This window comes from Papio anubis, chromosome 6 (genome assembly GCF_008728515.1).
Source record: "Papio anubis isolate 15944 chromosome 6, Panubis1.0, whole genome shotgun sequence".
Taxonomy (NCBI): domain Eukaryota; kingdom Metazoa; phylum Chordata; class Mammalia; order Primates; family Cercopithecidae; genus Papio; species Papio anubis.
In genome coordinates, this window is record NC_044981.1 from 157,794,970 (window position 1) to 157,815,896 (window position 20,927).

At 42.0% G+C, this 20,927-nt stretch overlaps 1 long non-coding RNA gene across 1 annotated transcript; it reads left to right on the top strand.

Moving 5' to 3' along the window:
- The first annotated feature begins 1,206 nt into the window (after window positions 1-1,206).
- LOC103884121 lies at window positions 1,207-20,790 on the top strand. The gene is made up of 3 exons (XR_002521836.2): window positions 1,207-1,556; window positions 2,872-3,013; window positions 20,140-20,790. It is a non-coding gene; the product is annotated as an uncharacterized LOC103884121 (long non-coding RNA).
- The last annotated feature ends 137 nt before the right edge of the window (window positions 20,791-20,927 follow it).

Consider the following 20,927-nt stretch of genomic DNA (forward strand, 5'->3'; position numbering starts at 1 on the left):
CCTTCCCTCCCTCCCTCCATTCCTTCCTTCCTTCCCTTCCTCCCTCCCTCCATTCCTTCCTTCCTTCCTTTTCTTTCTTTCTTTCCTTCTTTCTTTCTTTCTTTTTCTTCTTTCTTGGAGACGGAGTCTTGCTCTGTCACCCAGGCTGGAGTGCAGTGGTGTGATCTCGGCTCACTGCAACCTCCACCTCCTAGCTTCAAGCAATTCTCCTGCCTCAATCTCCCAAGTAGCTGGGATTACAGGTGCTCGCCACCACATCTGGCTAATTTTTGTATTTTGAGTAGACATGGGGTTTCACCATGTTGGCCAGGCTGGTCGTGAACTCCTGACCTCAAGTGATCCACCCACCTTGGCCTCCCAAAGTGCTGGGATGACAGACGTGAGCCACAGCACCCAGCCACCAGCAAACATTTGAAAAGATGGTCAGCGTCACTTGAACATATCCATCAGAAATGTTCAAATACAAAAGATGAAATACACCTGCTGTTGACAGGAATGTGAAGCAACAGGAGTTCACACTGCTGGAGCAAAGTAAAGCAATGCAACTTGTATGGGAAAGTCATGGAACAGGTTCTCCTAAAGTGAAGATAGGCATACCTGTGACCTGGCACTTCCACATTTAAGAATACACCATTAAAAACAGCACTGGACTGGGCATTATGGCTGATGCCTGTCATCCCAGCACTTTGGGAGGCCAAAGCGGGCAGATCACTTGAGGTCAAGAGTACAAGACCAGCCTGGTCAACATGGCAAAAACCCATCTCTACTAAAAATACAAAAAAATTAGCTGGGTATCGTGGCACACACCTGTAATCCCAGCCACATGGGAGGCTGAGGCAGGAGAATCGCTTGAACCTAGATGGCAGAGGTTGTGGTAAGCTGAGATCATGCCACTGCACTCCAGCCTGGGTGACAGAGCACGAACAACTGCAAACAAACTGATATTCATAAAAACTAGAACAAGTAAATAAATTGTGGCATACTTATGCTATAAGATACCACTCAGCAATGAAAATGAATAAAACTCAGCTAAATGCAACAACATGAAAATATATCACAAATATAATTTGGACCCCAAGAAGCCAGACACCAAAAATTACCACTCTATGATTCCAACATAAGTTTAAAACTGGGGACAATGGCTCTATGTGTCAAGATAATGTTACAAGTCTTTGTGGTTACTTTTGGAGATGCAGGTGGGGTGGGGAGTGGGAAGGGTAGGAAGGGGGCTTTGGAGGTGCTGGTAATATTCTCCTTCTTGTTTGGGGTTGTCATTACATGGCTGTGTGCACTTTGGGGAAATTCATTGATATGTGTACACTTATGGTCTGTGCCCTTTTTTGTATTCATGTGATTTCAATAAAAAAGCTAAAAAGTATTCACTCCAACTTCTCCATCTGTTGTCCAAGAGAAAACTCTAGATCTCCCTCCAAAACAACAGATTTTAGTCTCTCCCAGTCCCATACTAATTTTAAAATATCTTTTTTCAGGTTACCCAGGAATGAAATGGATTCTAGCTTTGGTTTCTGAAAAGGGCTTCAGGAACACTATCATAGGTAAGCCTGGCCTATGTGATATGATTGGCATACACTCTAATAGTTTGCATTTGTTGAGACAACCTTTGCCATTATTCTGGTGTTTTTTTTGTTTTTTTTGTTTTTCACCTGGGTCTGTTATGACACTTTTCCTTATTATAACAATATGTCATACAGTTTAGTATTCTTTTTAACAGCAAAAAATATATTCTATCAATCCTCTGCTACTTGATACTAACCGTTTGAAGACCGGCTTGATAAATATTGCCAAGAACTACTTACGTAATTCAGTTTGATTCTAGAAAGAGGTCACGTCCTACATGAATATAACTTGTCTAAAAGGAACACTGGCTGGAGCGTTGCTTTGAGATTACAGCCTGATCCTGTAGTATCTTTGTGGGAACAGTAAAGTATGTTGGCTGAGCAGAGGTCTCATGCAGAAGCTGCTACTTGATTTCTAAACATTCACAACATTAAGTAACATTCATTAAGGCAAAAGCAAACTCTTAAGGAAAATGAGTTTCTTTCTTTCTTTGTCTTTTTTTTTTTTTTTTTGAGATGAAGGCTCACTGCAGTCTCAAACTCCTGAGTTCAAGCAATACTCCCACCTCAGCCTCCCAAGTAGTTGGGACTACAGGCACACGCCACCATGCCCAGCTAACCACACCTGGCTACTTTTTCTAGTTTTTGTTGTTGTTGTTGTTTTGTTTTGTAGAGACAAGATATTGCTATTTTTCCCAGGCTGGTCTCAAACTCCTGGGCTCAATCGATCCCCCCACCTTTACCTCCCAAAGTGCTAGAATTACAGGCATGAGCCACCACACCTGGCCTGAATTTCTTCTTTTTTTTTTTTCTTGGGAAAATTGTTATATTGTTTTCTTAGAACCCAGCATCTAGGAAATGAGAAGATGTTTGTCTAAGTGTATAAACTTGGTTAAAAAATAAGTTCTGAAGACCTAATGTACAGCATGGTGACTACAGTTAATAATGCATTCTATGCTTGAAATTTGCTGAGAGTAGATCTTACGCATTCTCACCACAAAAATAGGAATTCTATGAGGTGATGGATATATTAATTAACTTGGTTTTCGTAAGCACTTTACAATGCATTCATATATCCAATTTTTATTTGTCAATTATGCCTCAATAAAGCTGAAAAACAACACAGAAACCCAGCAGCCGGCTGAAATCCCAAAGAATTAAATCCCAAAGAATGAGAGTCTCTGCAGTTTGTTGTATACTCTGTTCCGGGAAGAACAACTAAAAACCTGTGCTAAGTACATCGCACGCGTACTTCCTTTGTTTTTGTGTTTCACAAAGCTATTCTTTGATACAGCATCCCTGTTTTAAGGAAGAGGAAACGGAGGCTCAGAGGGGCTGAGAACTTCCTTCAAGGGGAAGCAGAACTGGACCTAACTCCAGGACAGTTAGGCCCTAACCCTAAGAAGTTCTCAGACAGGCCAAGGATTCCCATAAGGGTAAGTAGAGCTGGACCTAACCCCGGGGAAGTTAGACTGTAAAGCCTGTTGCCTCGGGCACCACGTCCCCTTCCCTACTCCACCTTCTCACTAAGTACATTCAGGGGTTTGTCTCCCTTGCATTTTCTTTTTTGTCCAGATGCACAAGTCATTTTAGCAAGCAATCATGATAATTTCCTCTCTTATTTCGTCCCCCAAAACATGACATTCCCAGGATCCTCTAGAACTCAAACTGGCAACTTAAGAAAATACCTGTAATGGTCAGGCACAGGGGCTCATGCCTGTAATCCCAGCGCTTTACTGAGGTGGGCGGATCACTTGAGGTCAGGAGTTCGAGACCAGCCTGGCCAACATGGCAAAACCCCATCTCTACTAAAAATACAAAAAAATTAGCAGGGCGTGGTGGTGTGCACCTGTAGTTCCAGCTACCTGGGAGGCTGAGGCAGGGGAATTGCTTGAACCTGGGAGGAGGTTGCAGTGAGCCGAGATCACAGCACTGCACTCCAGCCTGGGGAACAGAGCAAGACCCTGTCTCAAAAAAATAAATAAACAAAAAAGAAAGAACAAAAATACCTGTGGTGAGCCAAGTAACCGTGCTTGTAGCCCCAGTCGCAGCAAGATTGATTTCAGTGTATTCTGTTGGTGCATGTGGCTCCCTGTGGGTGCCTTGGCCTCTTACATGTGAATATAGAGCCACAAATCCCAAGAAGAAGTAGCTGTGACACTGATGACTGGCCTAGAGAAGGCTTGTCTCTGGAAAAGGCTGAGGTGGCTTAGTGGTGAGAAGTCACTCTTTCCGGGGGAGTCCCACCTAGCTGGAGGTACAGGGCAACCCCTCTTCCACCTGCGTTTGACTGCGAGGCACTGAGGAGGCAGGTGGGGAGAAGAGTCAAAGGTTAAGTTCTACAAATGATTTCAGCCAGTGCCCAAGAAGGAGCAGGTGTCTCCTGCAAGCAGCTTAGTTTGCACAAGCCTCATTCATTCACTCATTCATTCATTCATTCCACACACATGTGCCTGTGGGGAGGCAGGCCCTCTTCTGGGAGCCTGGCATTCTTCAGGGAACCCAGCAGACTCTGGGCATTGTGGAGCTTTCCTTTCTATTGAGAAGAGACTGAAAACAAAGGACAATTATAATAAAAAAATTGCCTAATAAGTTAGACATGGATATTTTGGGAAGAATGATAAAGAAGAGTTGGGGAGGAGTCCTGGGAGGTGAGCAGTTTGGAATGTGAATAGGTCAGTGATGAGGTCAGCGCCGGCCTCACCGAGGTGAGGTTTGAGCAGCGATTTGGGGGCAGGCAGGAGCTATCTCCATGATGCACACCTGAGCCAAGAGCATTCTGGGAGGAAGGAAGCAGCCAGGGCCATGGCTCTGCAGCAGGAGCATGCTAGCTGGTGGGAGCACCCAGGAGGCTGCGGGAGAGGGAGTGGTCTGGAGGAAGAGGGGAGGAGTCACGGTTCCGAGACCACAGGGTCACAGGGGCTTTGCAGGATAGAGCAAGGACCTTGGGCTTTTATGCCGAGTAACATGGCAACCCGCCGCAGGGCGATGGGCTGAAAAGTGACATGGCATGATAAATGTTTTAAAAGAGTCACTCTGGCTGGCATGTTGAGAAAAAAAAACCATGTAAGGCACAGGACAATGCAGGGAAAGGAATGGGAGGTGGTTGCAGTGACCAGCAAGAGGCACTATTGGGGTAGCCCAGGAGGACCAAGGACCTCCTGGCAGATTGGACGTGGGGTGTGAGAAGAACAGAGTCAAGGCTGAGTGCAAGGCTTGTGGGTGCGCAGCTGGGGGGACAAGACTACCTGTGAGTATGGCAAGGAATTGGGGGAACGATGAGTGTTGTTTTTGACATGTTCGGGTTGAGACACCTTTTCATTACCCGAGTGGCGATGGGCCGGAGGCAGCAGGAGTCTGCTGTTCAGGAGAGAGATCTAGGCTAGAGATAAACATTTTTGGAGGAGTCACCATAGATGATATCACCATGAAACTGTGTGAAATCATCATAGGCTTGGCCAATGAAACCCAGCATGCCCAGTGACATTTGGACTCAGACAAATAGTGAAGGCCCTTTAGCATAAGTATGTCTTGTGCAATTTTTACTTGTTAACTAAGTAAATATTTGGGGCCATGCAATATTTGGGACATACTTATGCCATAAAACTCTTTGTCATTGATCTGAAATTCGATGTTACTATGAATAGGAGGGCTAGATTTTTATTTGCGGATGCTGGCAGTGCTGCTTTGGGACAGAGAGCAGGCACGGCAGAGGTCTGAGGATAGAAACCCGGGCTCTGCAGCACTCAGAGGAGGGAGAAGAGAAGGAACAAATGAAGAAGTCTGAGTGATGAATGAGGCAGAGGAAATGATCCTAGAGTAGGGCGTCCTGGATCCCTGGGTCGAGGGTAAAGAGCATTACAGAGGAGGCAGGGATCCGCAGACGTCCAGTCAGACAAGGACTGGAGTTAACTGTCCGATTTGGCAACGGGGAAACCATTGGCCACCCTGACAAGGCAGTTGCCTCCCAGTAGCCTGAGCATTTTCAACACTGCTTGGGAACTTTGAGTTTCCTGTAGCAGGGGCCTGCAATGCTCTGAATTAGTTCATCCACACTCAATTGGTAAAAGCATTCAAGGTGACTTTCACCTTTGTGCTCACTGTAGAATCTTTTTTCTTTCTTTTCTTTTTTTTTTCTTTTTTTTGAGATAGTCTCACTGTGTCGCTCAGGCTGGAGTACAGTGGTGCGATCTCGGGTCACCGTAACCTCTGCCTCCAGAGTTCAAGCGATTCTCCTCCCTCAGCCTCCTGAGTAGCTGGGACTACAGGCGCAAGCCACCACCCCAGCTAATTTTTGTAAAAAATACAAAAATTATTACTAAATACTAAAAAAGTAGAGATGGGGTTTCGTCATGCTGGCCAGGCTGGTCTTGAACTCCTGACCTCAGGTGATCCGCCCACCTCAGCCTCCCAAAGTGCTGAGATTACAGGCATGAGCCACTGTGCCCCACCTGAATCCTTCCATCTTTCCATCTTGAAGAGGCCCAAGGGGAAGACAATCAGTGGAGTTTTCAATGGATTCGCCACTAGCACCCTTCAGAAAAGGGCAGCCTTGCATACCGGTGAGGAATTGAGTTAACGTGCACTGATAAAAATAGGGAACTGGCCGTGCGCAGTGGCTCACACCTGTAATTTCAGCCCTGGCCAACGTAGCGAAACCCCATGTCTACTAAACATACAAAAAAATAAGCTGAGCATGGTGGTGGGCGCCTGTAAATCCAGCTACTCGGGAGGCTGGGGCAGGAGAATCACTTGAACCCGGGAGGCAGAGGTTGCAGTGAGTCAAGCTCCCACCACTGTACTTCAGCCTGAGTGACAGAGTGAGACTCCATCTCAAAAAAAGAAAAAAAAGAAAATTAGTCTGGGAACACATCTGTACACAGCTGCATATTATCTAGTTGCCTTTAAAAAAATAGTTTACTCTCACAACGTTGTGACTAACTATACAACCCGTGTACTTAACCCATTTGGTTATATGAGTTATCCCCCTAAAAAACTCAGTGATATAACTTTGAAAAATAATTTGCATAGAGCTCTATAAGTAAATTATTATGTGACTATGAAAACTTTTTGTGTATTGCACATTTAACCAGAAAGGGGTGTCTGGTTAACCGTGCTGCTGGTTCTTTAAAAAAATAATATTTGGGGCCGGGCGCGGTGGCTCAAGCCTGTAATCCCAGCACTTTGGGAGGCCGAGACGGGTGGATCACGAGGTCAGAGATCGAGACCATCCCACACACGGGTGAAACCCCGCCTCTACTAAAATACAAAAACTAGCTGGGCTGGGCGGCGGGCTTGTGGTCCCAGCTACTCGGGAGGCTGAGGCAGGAGAATGGCTGAACTCCTGGAGGCGGATGCTTGCAGTGAGCCTGAGATCCGCCACTGCACTCCAGAAGCCTGGGCTTTACAGGAGCCGTGACTCCAGTCCCCAAAAAAAAAAAAAAACATCTTTGTCAAACTCAGTGGCTCTCTGCTGTAATCCCAGCACTTTCCGAGGCCAAGGCAGGAGCATCGCCTGAGCCCAGGAGTTTGACACCAGCCTGAGCAACATAGTGAGAGTCTGCCTCTACAAAATAAAATGTAATTAAAAATTATTATTATTGACTTAAATGGAAAATATTACACGTTTATAAATTGTTTGTGAAAACTTATTCTGGTACTGAAGCTAATGTGTCTAATGTATTCTTTCCAATATTCTTTGATTTTTTTGGAAATAAGTATTATTTACTCCTTATTATCTGCCTAGTAGTAAAGTGGTGAGGCCCTATTCCACAAATTTTGTGACTCAAACTTCGTTTCTATTAAAGCAGTGGCTATAAAACTTCAGAATATACTAGAATACACTAGAATTCCCCGGAGGGCTTGTTAAATCATAGAGTTTCTGACTCAGTAAGTTGGCGGGGGGAATTCTGAGAATTTACCTTTCTAAGTTCCCACGTGATGTACCTGGAGAATGACTGTATTAGAGCATATTTATTAAAAAGTTCCCCACACAGGGCCGGGTGCCGTAGCTCAAGCCTGTAATCACAGTACTTTGGGAGGCCAAGGCAGGAAGATCACTTGAGCCCAAGAGTTTGAGACCAGCCTGGGCAGCATAGGGAGACCCCATCTCTACAAAAATAAAAATTAAAAAAACTAGCTGGGCGTGGTCCCAGCTACACAGGAGGCTGAGACAGGAGGATCACTTGAACCAGGAGGTCGAGGCTACAGTGAGGCATGATTATGCCACTGACCTCTAGCCTGGGTGACAGTAAGACCCTGTCTCAAAAAGAAAAAAAAAAAATCCACACCCATGAAACCAGTTCCCCATACAGAACCACACAGGGGCCGTGAGGAACATCTGTCCCCATTTCCTGCTTTACGGATGAGAAAACCATGATGCAGAATAATGAATAAATGTCAGCATCGCTCCGGGGTCCATGTCCAATCTCCCAGAATTCCATAGGAGCTCATTGCAATTTCCATCCACTGACATTTCCCTCATATCTGTTCCAGGCAGAGAGGAACTAATTTTTTTTTTTAATCTCTCTTAGTCAAAAGGGAACCTATTTTTAAATTTGTTTAAATTATGCAAGTTTGTTCTTTCTTTTGATAATAGGCAGAAAGGAGTTTGAATCAGGGCTGGAAGAAAGAAATAGCCTTTGTAAATATCAAGGACTTTCACGTTTCTGGCTATCCTTCTTTGAACTTGAACCTCAGCCTTGCTTCTCCATCTGAATTAGATAAGCCACACCTTTGATGCCCACGGTCCTTTGGGAAGTTCCTCCCCACAGACCCCTGAGGAGGTACCCTGAAAAAATTCTGGCCGCTCTCACACACGGCTGCTAATGTCTTGGCCTGTATGACTTTGTCCCTCTGATTAGAGGAAGGGGCTCACTCCTGTCACCAGAGAAGGCATTTGGCTGCTCCCTGAGCCCTCCCAGGATCACCCGAACTCTACAAACCTGCCCTAATCCCTGCTGCCTGGCCCCCACCCAGGCACCCCTACTCAGGTCCTGGTGGCTCAGGGAACCCTGGGAGGTCCCCATGGACATGGGGCCCTTATTTTCCCCATGCTTGGATATCCACCTATTTGGGGGGTTCTGCTGCCCCCAGTCAAGGTTGCACACAGGAGGCTGATGCAACAGGCAGTAGGTCTCCTCTGACACACTTGAAAGAGCCTTTACAAAAATTATAACTAAGGAAATTATGACAGTGAAAGTGATCAGACCTAATTGACTCCATCTTGTTTATAACTGTTAAGCTGCCCTGTTCATTCTTGGGCATAGGCCTAACTTTGGGAAGGAATTCAGTTCATGGCTGGACCCTGAAACAAAATAGATAATGGCCCTTTCCTGAAAAGACCCCCTTTTTGTCTGGGGACCAGTCTGTCTTTGTAGGACTAACAAATTAGTTACAAGATGAGAAATTACGGTTTAGGGGTCAGGTAACCTCTGGCTCCAAGAGTCCGAACCTCCTCAAATTGTTCTTGGGGATAACATCATTATTGTAAAATCTAAGATCACTGCTTGAGATATTTTGTAGACTCTACACTGGATGAATCAACTAACATCAGTCAGACCTGTAATCTGAACCAGCTCTGCCATTGCACCCAGGAACAGAAGACAGTAAGGAAAGCTCACTTCGACCCCTTGTGATTCCACCTGCAACCTGACCAATCAGCACTCCCCACTTCCTAAGCTCCTACCCACCAAATTATCTTTAAAAACTCTCATCCTGGAACGCTCAGGGAGACTGATTTGCATATCAATAAAACTCTGGTCTCCTGCACAGCAGGCTCTGTGTGAATTACCTTCTCCATTACATTTCTCCTGTCTTGATACATCGGTTCTGGGCAGTGGACAAGGTGAACTCATTTGGCAGTTACAATTTTGGGGGCTCATTTGGGATTGCCCCTGTGGCTGCCCATGGTTTTGTAGCCCCCCTCTGGTGATGGATCCAGAGGCCGGTCCAAGCAGGTGCCTAGTTCTCTTGAACTGGAGGCTGACTCTGGAACCGGCCTCTACCAGCGGAGCACTGCTGACCCAATGAACATGGATTTAACTGTAACGGAAAAATAATTCTGGGGAAACATCCCATAACTGTAGCCTGTCACAGGGTGTCTGTCTGTAGCCCCACTGCGGGTGTCTGTCTGTAGTTCACGGTGGGGTGTCTGATTGGGTGAGCATTCTAGATGCTGCCAACAGCCCCTTCCTTCTCCTGCTTTGTTGGCCTCTCTGGAGGTGCTGCTGTCTCATGGTAGCCTCTCAGGGTGTCTGTCTGTAGCCCCATTATGGGGTATCTAATTGGATGGAGAATAGGAGACTTGTTTGAAGGAATACTCTTGGTTTGAGACTAAGTCTAGAATCTGTGTCGTGAAGGCCATCTTACCCTGTGCCTATGTGTGTTTTTATGTGCAGAGGAGAACCCTGAAGGAATTGCTGATGGACGTCCAGCAGGCCTAACTCAGGGAGGCTGTCTGTCCGTTCTGTGCTCCCTAAAGATGGCATAGGGTCCCTGGCTGGAGGTTATCTCTCCTCCCTGTGAGTGAATTGCAGACAAGGACCAACAGGAGAACGTTTAAGCCTTGCCAGGTCAATATTGGGTGCTGAACGAGGTGACTAGTGTCTGTTTTGTTATGTGTATTTTGCCTATTTTGTGTAGTGTATTTATTTTAATGTATTTATTATTTATATTTGTTGTGTGTATTTTGTTATGTGTCTTTTACTGGGAGGGAAAATGTTAATTTGGTTCCCCATAGCCTGCTGGGCAGCATCTTGCAAAATTAAGAATCTTTTGCCTAAGGTTCCATAAACAGAAAATGGTGAATTTTTTTTTTTTTTTTTTGTAAAGTGGCTTGACCCCCAGAACTAAGAAACAGGGAACAAGGTAATCAAAAGCCCCTTTGTTCTTCCGGAAGCTGCAGAGAAAGGGAACCTGGAAATCTAGTATGCTGGCAAAAAGGGTAAGAATGTCTTACCAGCCAATTTCTGGTATCCTTCTCTCTCTCTCTCTGCATGTGTATGTGTGTGTATTTCAGTGTAAATGGTAAACATCACTGTTTGTCTCCTCTGGAAACATTTGCTTAATAGAAACAAAGGATTTGTGAGACTAGTCTTGGGGTATAACAAACCTGGATACTTTGTGCTATGAACTTGCCTTTCTGTGTTGTTCTGTAATAGAGAGAGGGTTATCACAAGATAAAATGTGAACACAGAACCCCTATAAGCCTGCTTTTCAAGTCAGCCTGGCAGGTTGGTGAGTTACAAACTTTACTGGGGGTCCATGAAACCAAAACTGGATGAAGTTTCTCTTTGTTTTATGTCCTTCAGAGCTTAACCATGTGACCACATGGGATACCTTAGTCTAGAATTTTGGGGTTAATGTCATAGTTAGCCCTAAAAATAATCTTGAACAGTTAAAAGCCTTTGCAAGCTTGAAATGGACTCCTCTAGGCTCCTTCTGGAGTGAACAACAAACCCCACTCAATTCTGTAGCTCAGTAGCCAAGGCTTTGTCTTCTGACAGGTGGCTCAGATTCAGTTCTTGGCTTAGAGAATGAGTCCTTTCTGTTTTGTCATTTGTGTAACTTTTTGCCATTTATTGATTCTTTTCCTGTCATGGGAAGCTTTTGATTTCCTGTCTTGAATTTTCCTTTCTCTGAACTACTTTTGGGAAGATTCTCAAAATGATTTTAATTTTAAAAAAGAAAAGAAACAAAACTGCTTACTGTTTCTTTGGGAGACCTTATGTGTCCCTGGTTAGGTAATAACCTTATTTAAAACTTATTAATTTCGGCCAGGCGCTGTGACTGACACCTGTAATCCCAGCACTTTGGGAGGCCAAGACGGGCGGATCACAAGGTCAGGAGTTTGAGACCAGCCTGACCAACATAGTGAAACCCCATTTCTACTAAAAATACAAAAATTAGCCAGGTGTGATGGCTTATGCCTGTAATCCCAGCTACTCGGGAGGCTGAGGCAGAATCACTTGAGCCTGGGAGGCGGAGGTTGCAATGAGCTGAGATTGCACCACTGCACACCAGCCTGGGCAACAGAGTGAGACTCTGTCTCAAAACAAAACAAAACAAAGTCTTACCAATTTCACATAAGAGGTTACCTATGGCAAAGTTCAAAAGTCAGAAATATTGATTGTCTATCCTGACTAGAGTCTGATAATAAGAAATTTTTTAAAAAATTAAAAGAGCTCTATGGTTAAAATCAGCTTAATTAAAAACAGATATCCAAGCACTCTCTCTCTCTATTTTTTTAAAGGGCTTTCTCTCTCTCTCTCTCTCTCTCTCTCTCTCTCTTCTTGGATCTTGGTTGTTTTTAAGAAAAAGTTTTTATTTGTTTGTTTTTCTTCTCAGTCAACTGAATTATTTCTCCATTTTGCCCTCTTGATGCCCACATGAGAAAACTTAAGATAATTTCTAACAACTTCCATTCTGGAAAAAACAAAATACAAACCAAAAAAACCTGTTTTTCTCATGGAACCCTGTAAGTTGGAAGCAGATAAATTTCTCTCAAAATCTAAGGCTTTGGTTGGTTTGATATTATGTTACCTAACATTTTTTTTCTGTGACTTTTGGGAGCATCAGCAATTTCTTTACATTATGGCAGAAGTTTTAGCCTTGGTGTGTAATGGCATTTCCCTCTTTTTTAGGCTCTGGGATACAATATAAAAATGGGACCCTTAACTTTGGGGATTTTTTTCTTCCCTTCCAGCTGTGCCTACTTATTATCCCCTAAAAACCATAGGCTCTCCTGACCCTGTCCCTTGAAGGGCTCCACCCTGAAACCAGTAATCCAATTAAGAAACTTTAAAGAACTGGCAAATGAAAACAATCTTACAACTACTGGATCTTCTGTCTGTATTTATATGTGTTGTGCATGTATTGTTTATATAAAAGAGCTCTAATCAATTGGCTTAAAGAAAGAAACACTTAAATATTTTGTCAGGAAAATTAAAACTAATGCCTTTTAGTTCATATGATTTTAATAATCTTTCAGAAATAAAACCAGTTTTAAAGATCATTGGTAAAATAAAAACATCTTCAAAATTTAGATATTTGGTCTAAATTAGGTCAGATATTAAGTTTACTAAATGCTTTAAAGTCATAAACTGTTTCTTTGACTTTCAAAAATTGTTTAATTTATCTACCTTGAAGCCATTAAATTCTAGATAAGGCCTAGAGAAATGTAGAATTAACCATGCTCCCTAAATATACAAAAAAAAAAGGTTATGATGAAAAGAGATTTTATATAAGAAAATATCTTGTCTGTAAATTCTTGTCCTAAAGTAAATTCACTGGCTATTTAAAAAGAGAGATGTTTAGTGCAAGACAGAAAGTCTAAACATGTCATAGATGGTCTGTGTAAGTTGTAAAAACATTCATGAAAGGGAATTTATACAAGAAATGTTGTACAATTCAAAGGTTGTTAGGCCTCCTAAATGCTTCATAAAATACTTTATAAAATGCCACTATGACTCTTACTGTATAACCTGCCTACTTTACAATGAAATAAGGCCTGGGACATGTGAAATTGACTGTGCCCCCTAACTATACTGGAAAGTTATACAGAGCTTCTGGTGTCCCACGTCCACACTTGGTATATAATTATCACTTACTAACCAGGTTTTTTACCAAAAATAAAGTTGCTAAGAGTTAACAGTGTAACACTTATTTGAGACTACTGAATAAACAGTTCTACACACAAGGTGTGTAAGGAAAGCAGAATGTACTTTTGGTATAAAAAAGATTATAAAAAGATCTGGGAGTGTGAATTTCTTGCCTCAGTTTAGAGACTTAAAGGATTGTTTTAAGCAGGGTAGGCAAAATCTAAAGGTTTGAACAAGTTATGGAAGGTTCATTAAAAATTAGTTGTAAAAGATTCTGTGTGTGAACGTATTGACTAAAGTTAAACTGACATCATTCAGTTCTCCCTTAAATTGGACATTTGAATAAAAGCACAACAGAGTTTTCTTAGAACATTGTTTTGCAATAAAAAAAATTATAAAGGGTTATAAAAGGCTTATACAAATCTTATGGTCAAACTAATTAAAACTGGAAAAATTTATAGGATTTTATCAAAAACTAGCTTTAGCATTAAAGATGCACTAATACAAACATGACATTTGTTTTTTTCTTTTGAAAAAGATTTTTACGTAATATTGAGAGACACTGAAAGATTTTTGTTTGCCTTTTAAGAAAACTACAAAAATAAGGGGAGGGGAGGGAAGAGAGGAGAGAAAACTGGCCTCAAACTATATTCACTGGGTCTTGTTGCTTAGAAAGCCAAGTCTCTTCTCCATCAGAATAAAGGGTTTTTTTCCCCTTTTTAAAATTATCATTTTGGCTAAATAAATGACTTATGGTAACCTAGAATTCTATTTTGTAATATCCAGTGTTTTAAATCTTTATATTTAACCAACCTTCCAAAATCAAACTTAAGTTAAAAACAAGAAAAAAAAATTAGGTCCCCTAAAGTCCAAAAAAGACATATTTGACTTATTTAATGTAAAATCATACAGGAAACATAAAATATAAAATGGTGTTTAATTTTCTTTGGTTTATGTGCATATAAATTTATTAGTATGTATATACACAATTATACAAGAGTCCTATAATTCTGATATGCCTCAGTATATGTCATCAGTAATAATTATAATTGTTATGTTAAATTATTGTGTGCCACAGAGGTAACAAATTACTCTGTTAATTGTGTCTTTGACCGTGGCTTCCCTAAAACTTTGTTGTCATCCACAGAAAATTGTTGTCTTGATTTGGTCCTCTTTAAAAGTTTGTTTTATAATCAACTATAAAACTCTGACAAGTGTTCTTAAGTACAAGTTTCTGATAACTTTAAAGACTATAACATTAAAGGAAAAAACCTTTCAGGACTCATAGAGAACTAAAATATTAATGAATATCAAACAGAATGAGAATTAACTAAATGGACCGAACTAATAGAAAACTGAAGTAATCTTTTTAAATTTTTTTTGCTTAAAACATTGCTCACCCTTTTCATTTTTCAGATCAAAAGAAACTTTTCTTTTGAACTATTTCCAGCTTTTAACAATTGAATACAATATACTCCTGTGAAAAAAAATTTAGAACATATATTTTTTCTCTCTACCTAATTTCTCCACAATTTAAAAACCTTTGTGAGCATTCTTTACTTATGACAATATGGATATTTACATAAGTACAATAAAAGTGTTATTTTACAACAGAACACAATTAGAGAAACTGGTTATTTCACCAAGACTCTGACTAGAATGACATACTTTCCTTTAAAGAATCAAACTTGACTTGTAGAACCAGTGAAAACTCCTTGAGAATACCGGCCTCATACCTTGTCCACACAGTCCCTATACAGTGTTCCTGACCTGTGATAAATAAAGAATGTCACTTTCTAACAGGCCCAGGTGCCCCATGTTATCTTGGGAGCTCAAGAGAAGAGGAATTTACCCAACTCATAGGTACTTGAGGCTACAAACCCATGACAGGACTTGGCTTCAAAAAGTCTTATCTGGGATTCCTTATGGAACAGAGTTCCATCAAAGCAAAATTTAAAAGCCTATGTAAAAAATAACTATTCTTACTGCACTTTATACAAATAATCAGGCCAAGTATAATAAATCTAAAATTTATTTTACAAACAAGTCAATCCTATTATGATTTGTTTTTAATAAAAATAAGGATTGGAAAGAGAAAAATTATGTTCCAAAAACTATAGTACACCTGTTGTTGGTTGTATTTGAGTTTTTATTTTTATTTTTCTTCAATTTAGACTTAATCCTAAATTATTTATAGACTACAGGTCTCCAAACTAATATTTTCAAATCTTTACTTTTAAAACTGAGAATTATACTCCTTATCCTATAACTCATTATTTACCTTATAGTACACTGTCCACTTAAATCTGTGCTAAAACTATAGATGGGAATACTAACACTTTTGTCATAAAAGCCTTGGAGCCTGGGTGTGGTGGCTCACACCTGTAATCCCAGCACTTTGGGAGGCTGAGGTGGGTGGATCACCTGAGGTCAAGAGTTCAAGACCAGCCTGACCAACATAGAGAAACCCTGTCTTTACTAAAAATAAAAAATTAGCCAGGCGTGTTGGCGCATGACTGTAATCCCAGCTACTCAGGAGGCTGAGGCAGGAGAATTGCTTGAACCAAGGAGGTGGAGGTTGCAATGAGCCAAGATTGCACCATTGCACTCCAGCCTAAGCAACAAGAGCAAAACTCCATCTCACAAAACAAACAGACAAACAACAACAACAACAACAAAAACTCTTGGACTCCCAGCCCAGCCTATGCAAGTATGCTCAAAACACTCAGACAACTACAAAGTGGTTCTACTCCTCTCACCTGGAAGTCAACTCCTACCCCCACTATGCCCCCTGTCAGGAGGAAGAAGCCAGAGTGATTGATGGCCATTTCCCATCTGCATAGCCCACACCTTAAGAATAAGATGCTATGAAACTCAAAGGGAGGGATTGAAACTGCCTTTGCAAAAATTATATCTAAGGAAAGTATGATAGTGAAGAGATCAGAACTAATCGACTCCATCTTGCTTCTAACCTAGAAGCTGTCCTTGTTCATTCCTGGGCATAGGCCAAACTAACTTTGGGAAGAAATTCAGTTCATGGTTTGACTCTGAAACAAAATTGATAATCGCCCTTTCCTGAAAAGACCCCCTTCTTGTCTGGGGACTAGTTGGCCTTCGCAGGACTAACAAATTAGCTACGAGATTAGAAATTAAGTTTGGAGATCATGCAACCTCTGGCTTCAAGACTCTGAACCTCCCCAAATTGCTCCTGGGGATAATATCACTATTGTAGAACCTAATATCAGCGCTTGAGATGTTTCATAGACCCTACACTGGATGGATCAACTAATACCACCTAGACTGGTAATCTGACTCAACCAGTTCTGCCATCCCACCCAGGAACACAAGACAGCAAGAAAATCTCATTTCAACCCTGCTATGATTCCATCTCCAACCTGACCAACAGCACTCCCCACTTCCCAAGCTCCTACCTGGCAAATTACCTTAAAAAACTCCAGTCCCCGAATGCTTGGGGAGACTAATTTGAGTAATAATAAAACTCTGGTCTCCCACACAGCTGGCTCTGCATGAATTACTCTTGCTCCATTATAACTGTCCTGTCTTCATAAATCAGCTCTGTCTGGGCCGCTGGCAAGGTGAACACATTTTCTCCCCGGTCTAGAGAGAGAAAACAGGACCTTACATTATCATGAATTTTCTAAACTCTTTTACGACATAAACTCAGCTCTGGAAATCCTATATCTCTTTCTCTTAAACTCTTATCTTGGTTTATTTTGAAAATCAGAAGCTAACCCAGCATGATTCACAATAGCCAAAATATGGAAACTACCCAAACATCTATCAAGAGATGAATGGATAAACAAAATGTGGCATATCCATACAATTTAATGTTATTTGGAAATATAGGCGGGTGCCTGTAGTCCCAGCTACTCGGGAGGCTAAGGCAGGAGAATGGTGTGAACCCGGGAGGCGGAGGTTGCAGTGAGCCAAGATCACGCCACTGCACTCCAGCCTGGGTGACAGAGCAAGACTCCGTCTCAACAACAAAAAAAGAAATAAGTACTGATGCATGCTACAACATGGATAAATCATGAAAACATCATGCTGCATGAAATCAGCAAGACACAAAAGGACAAATATTGTATGAATCCACTTATATGGGCCTAGAACAGGCAAATTCATAGAGACTATGCGATAGAGGTTACCAGGGGCTTGAGACAGTGGGTACAGGAAGTTATTATTTAACGGTGTTTTAGTTTACTATGGCTACTGTAACAAAATGCCAAAACCTGGCTGGCTTAAAAAAAATAGTTAAATAAAAATAGTTAAAATGGTAAAATGCATTTTCTCAGAATTCTGGAGACCAGAAGTCCTACATCAAGATGCTAGCAAGGTTGGATTTCTCTCTCCTTGGCTTGTGGATGGCTGTCTTCTCCCTGTGTCTTCACATGGTCTTTCCTCTGTGCCTGGCGTGGCTGTGTCCAGATTTCCTGGTTGATTTATTTATTTATTTATTCATTCATTCATTTTTGAGACAGAGTCTCGCTCTGTTGCCCAGGCTGGAGTGAAGTGGTGCGATCTTGGCTCACTGCAACCTCCGCCTCCCAGGTTCAAGCAATTTTTCTGCCTCAGCTTCCCGAGTAGCTGAGACTACAAGCATGTGCCACCACAATTTTCGTATTTTTAGTAGAGATGGGGTTTCACCATGTTGGCCAGGCTGGTCTTGAAGTCCTGACTCAAGTGATCTGCCCACCTCGGCCTCCCAAAGTGCTGGAATTACAGGTGTAAGCCACCGTGCCTGGCCCAAATCTTCTGTTATTATAAGGATACCGATACCAGTCATATGAAATTAAGGCCTACCCCAATGACCTTGTTTTGACCTACTTACCTTTTGGAAGACCATGTCTCCAAATACAATTACATCCTGTGGTACTGGGGTGTAGGACTTCAACATAAGAATTTTGGAGATACAGAGCAGCCAATAGCAAATGAGGACAGAGTTTCTCTCTGGGATCATGAAAAAGTTCTGGAAGAGAATAGTCATGATTGCGCAACACTGTGAATGTACTTAATGCCACTGAATTGTACACTTAAAAATAGTTAAAATGATAAATTTTATGTTATATTTTATAAAATTTTTTTCAAAGAAAAAATCAAAAGTTAAGCAATGTCTCTTTTGGTCTCTTGATGTGTGGAAAGTCAGGTTCCTGGGCCGGAGGGAAGTCCAAGGGTGAAGGGGGAACACAAAGCTATCTTTGGTATCTCAGTGTTGATGGCTGTCATGTGCAGAAGAGCAGACTGCGTCCTCATCAAAGCCCACGGATGTGCCAGTGAAAGAGCTACCGCCTGGGGTGTCAGGCATGTAGAGGGCGGGCCTTCAAGTTTGGAAACAGCACATGCCTGACGCGTGAAGCTGCACAGCCCGCTCCTGAAGCTATGGCCAGCAGGAAAAGACAGGAACCCTCGCATGCTCAGGCCAGGACTTAAGTGGCTGGATTCCAGTCCTGTAGTGCCAGGAACATATTTCATAACCTTTCCACCGCGCAAGTCCCTTCTCTAGGAACTGAGGACTAAACTCTGATGTTTTTTATCTTGCCCAAATTCCTATCTAAGGGGTCTGGGGAGTCATGCCTTACAAACTATAAATTCTCATCAGATGGATTTTATTTAAATCCATATATCGTGACTTACTTTCCAAACTGACTCTGGCATTACAAGACAGTCAAAGAAAATAAAAATATTTCACCCCAAAGCATGTTTCTTTGCCACATCTTGAAATGGCCCTGCAAAACTGTCCTTTGTGGGGTACAATTTGCATCTGTAAAGAATCTCTATTAGCATAGCTAGATCTTTTTCTTCCAGACCCTCCCAATCCTAATGAGATTAACTAAAAGTTTAGCACCTTTTAAAGGTCTGAATAGGAAACATCTGTCATCTGTTGACTCTAACGGCAGCCACAGTAAGACTTCAAAAGAACCTTGGTCTCTACAATCTTATAATTTTCTTTTTTTTTAGATGAAGTCGCACTCTGTTGCCTAGGCTGGAGTGCGGTGGCACGATCTTGGCTCACTGTGACCTCCACCTCCTGGGTTCAAGCAATTCTCCTGTCTCAACCTCTGGTACTACAGGCGCCTGCCACCACACGTGGCTAGTTTTTTTGTATTTTAAGTAGAAGTGGGTTTTCACCATATTGGTCAGATTAGTCTCTAACACCTGACCTCAGGTGATCCACCTGTCTCGGCCTCCCAAAGTGGTAGGATTATAGGTGTGACCCACTGCACCCGGCCAGTCTCCACAATCTTTTATCTTAACCTGAACATTCCCTTTCTATTCATTCCAGGTCTTAAACAAACTCATCCAATTGTCAACCAGAAAATGTTTAAATTTAGCTATAGCCTGGAAGGCCCCCACCCCCAACTTTGAGTTGTCCCATCTTTCTCAACCAAACCAATGTATTTCTTAAATGTATTTGATTGATGTCTCATGCCTCCCTATAATGTATAAAACCAAGCTGTGCCCCAACCACTTTGGACACATGTTCTCAGGACCTCCTGAGGGCTGTGGCATGGGCCACGGTCACTCATATTTGGCTCAGAATAAATCTCTTTAAATATTTTACAGAATTGACCCTTTTTGTCGACAGAACTTTAGGTTTTCACCACCAAATGAAAGCATTGAACCAGATTATTTTTGTGTCTTCTCGAAACTCCAACATTCTATGAGTCTACCTAAACACATTAGTGTTCTGACAAATGTTTGTTGAATGAGTCAATGTAAACAGAAGGATTTGTGGTCCCTTGAGAGAAACCTGGGGGAGGTCCCAGGTCCTTTTTAGGGCAGGGAGGAGCTGGATGAACCTGGGTCTCTGCTGCCCTCGCCAACAGGAGTTCTGGGAGTGCTCCCTTCCCCAGGAGGTCACAGAAAGCAAGCATGTCCAGTGTGCCAGTGGATTCGAACTGAGAGAACTACTCTTTTTCTTTGAACTACTCTTTTCCTTTAAGAGTGATTGTTCATCTCAGGATAAAATGGGAAAGGAATGACCGAACCAACAAAGCATAAGAAAGAAGAACTCGGAGTCCAGGAAATCCTGGTGAGTGAGGGTCAAGGAGACAGAACCATGGAGAGAGGGGCATGTCCTCAGGAAAGACCAGGTCTCTCCCTCCTCTGGACTCTGCCCTGGGTTCCGCAGCTGTAGGTCAGGTGGGTAGGTATCTGTGGGCGCTGTGTTGGTGCTCTTGTCTATTTGGAGGGATATGAATTGAAAAATGAAGATGTCATGTGGCTTTAGCTAAGAGGGAGGGAACAGAGATACAACCACTAAATCCCTTTCTTTTAATTTTGCAATTAATTGCAATTTTTAAATAAGTTTAAGACAGAGAGATTCTTGATATTTGGAAAGCACTGAGATCTTAGGAAAGAAGGTGCTGACCACATTGTAAATACCCAACTTCTGTTTTCTGGGATAATCCTATTTCTGAAAGAAAACTGGAATTAGATATGGCATGTCAACTTTAAGTGCTATTATACTCACAATTATAATATGTTCTTTTGGCTTCAGAATGCTAACCTTGAAAAGGCGCAATTTGCAATCTCCTTGTGCCCAGAAGGCTCTGAAGAAGAAACACAAGTGAGACAGGTACAGTTTGTGCCCATTGTGCACCGTGGCGGGTGAGAAGCTCCAGTAAAATCAATTTTCCCCTATCTGAACCTTTCATCTGGAAACAACAAAACAGATTTCAGTTTCCAATAACTTTGAAACATTTACACAATAGAGGACAGGCTTGCCTCT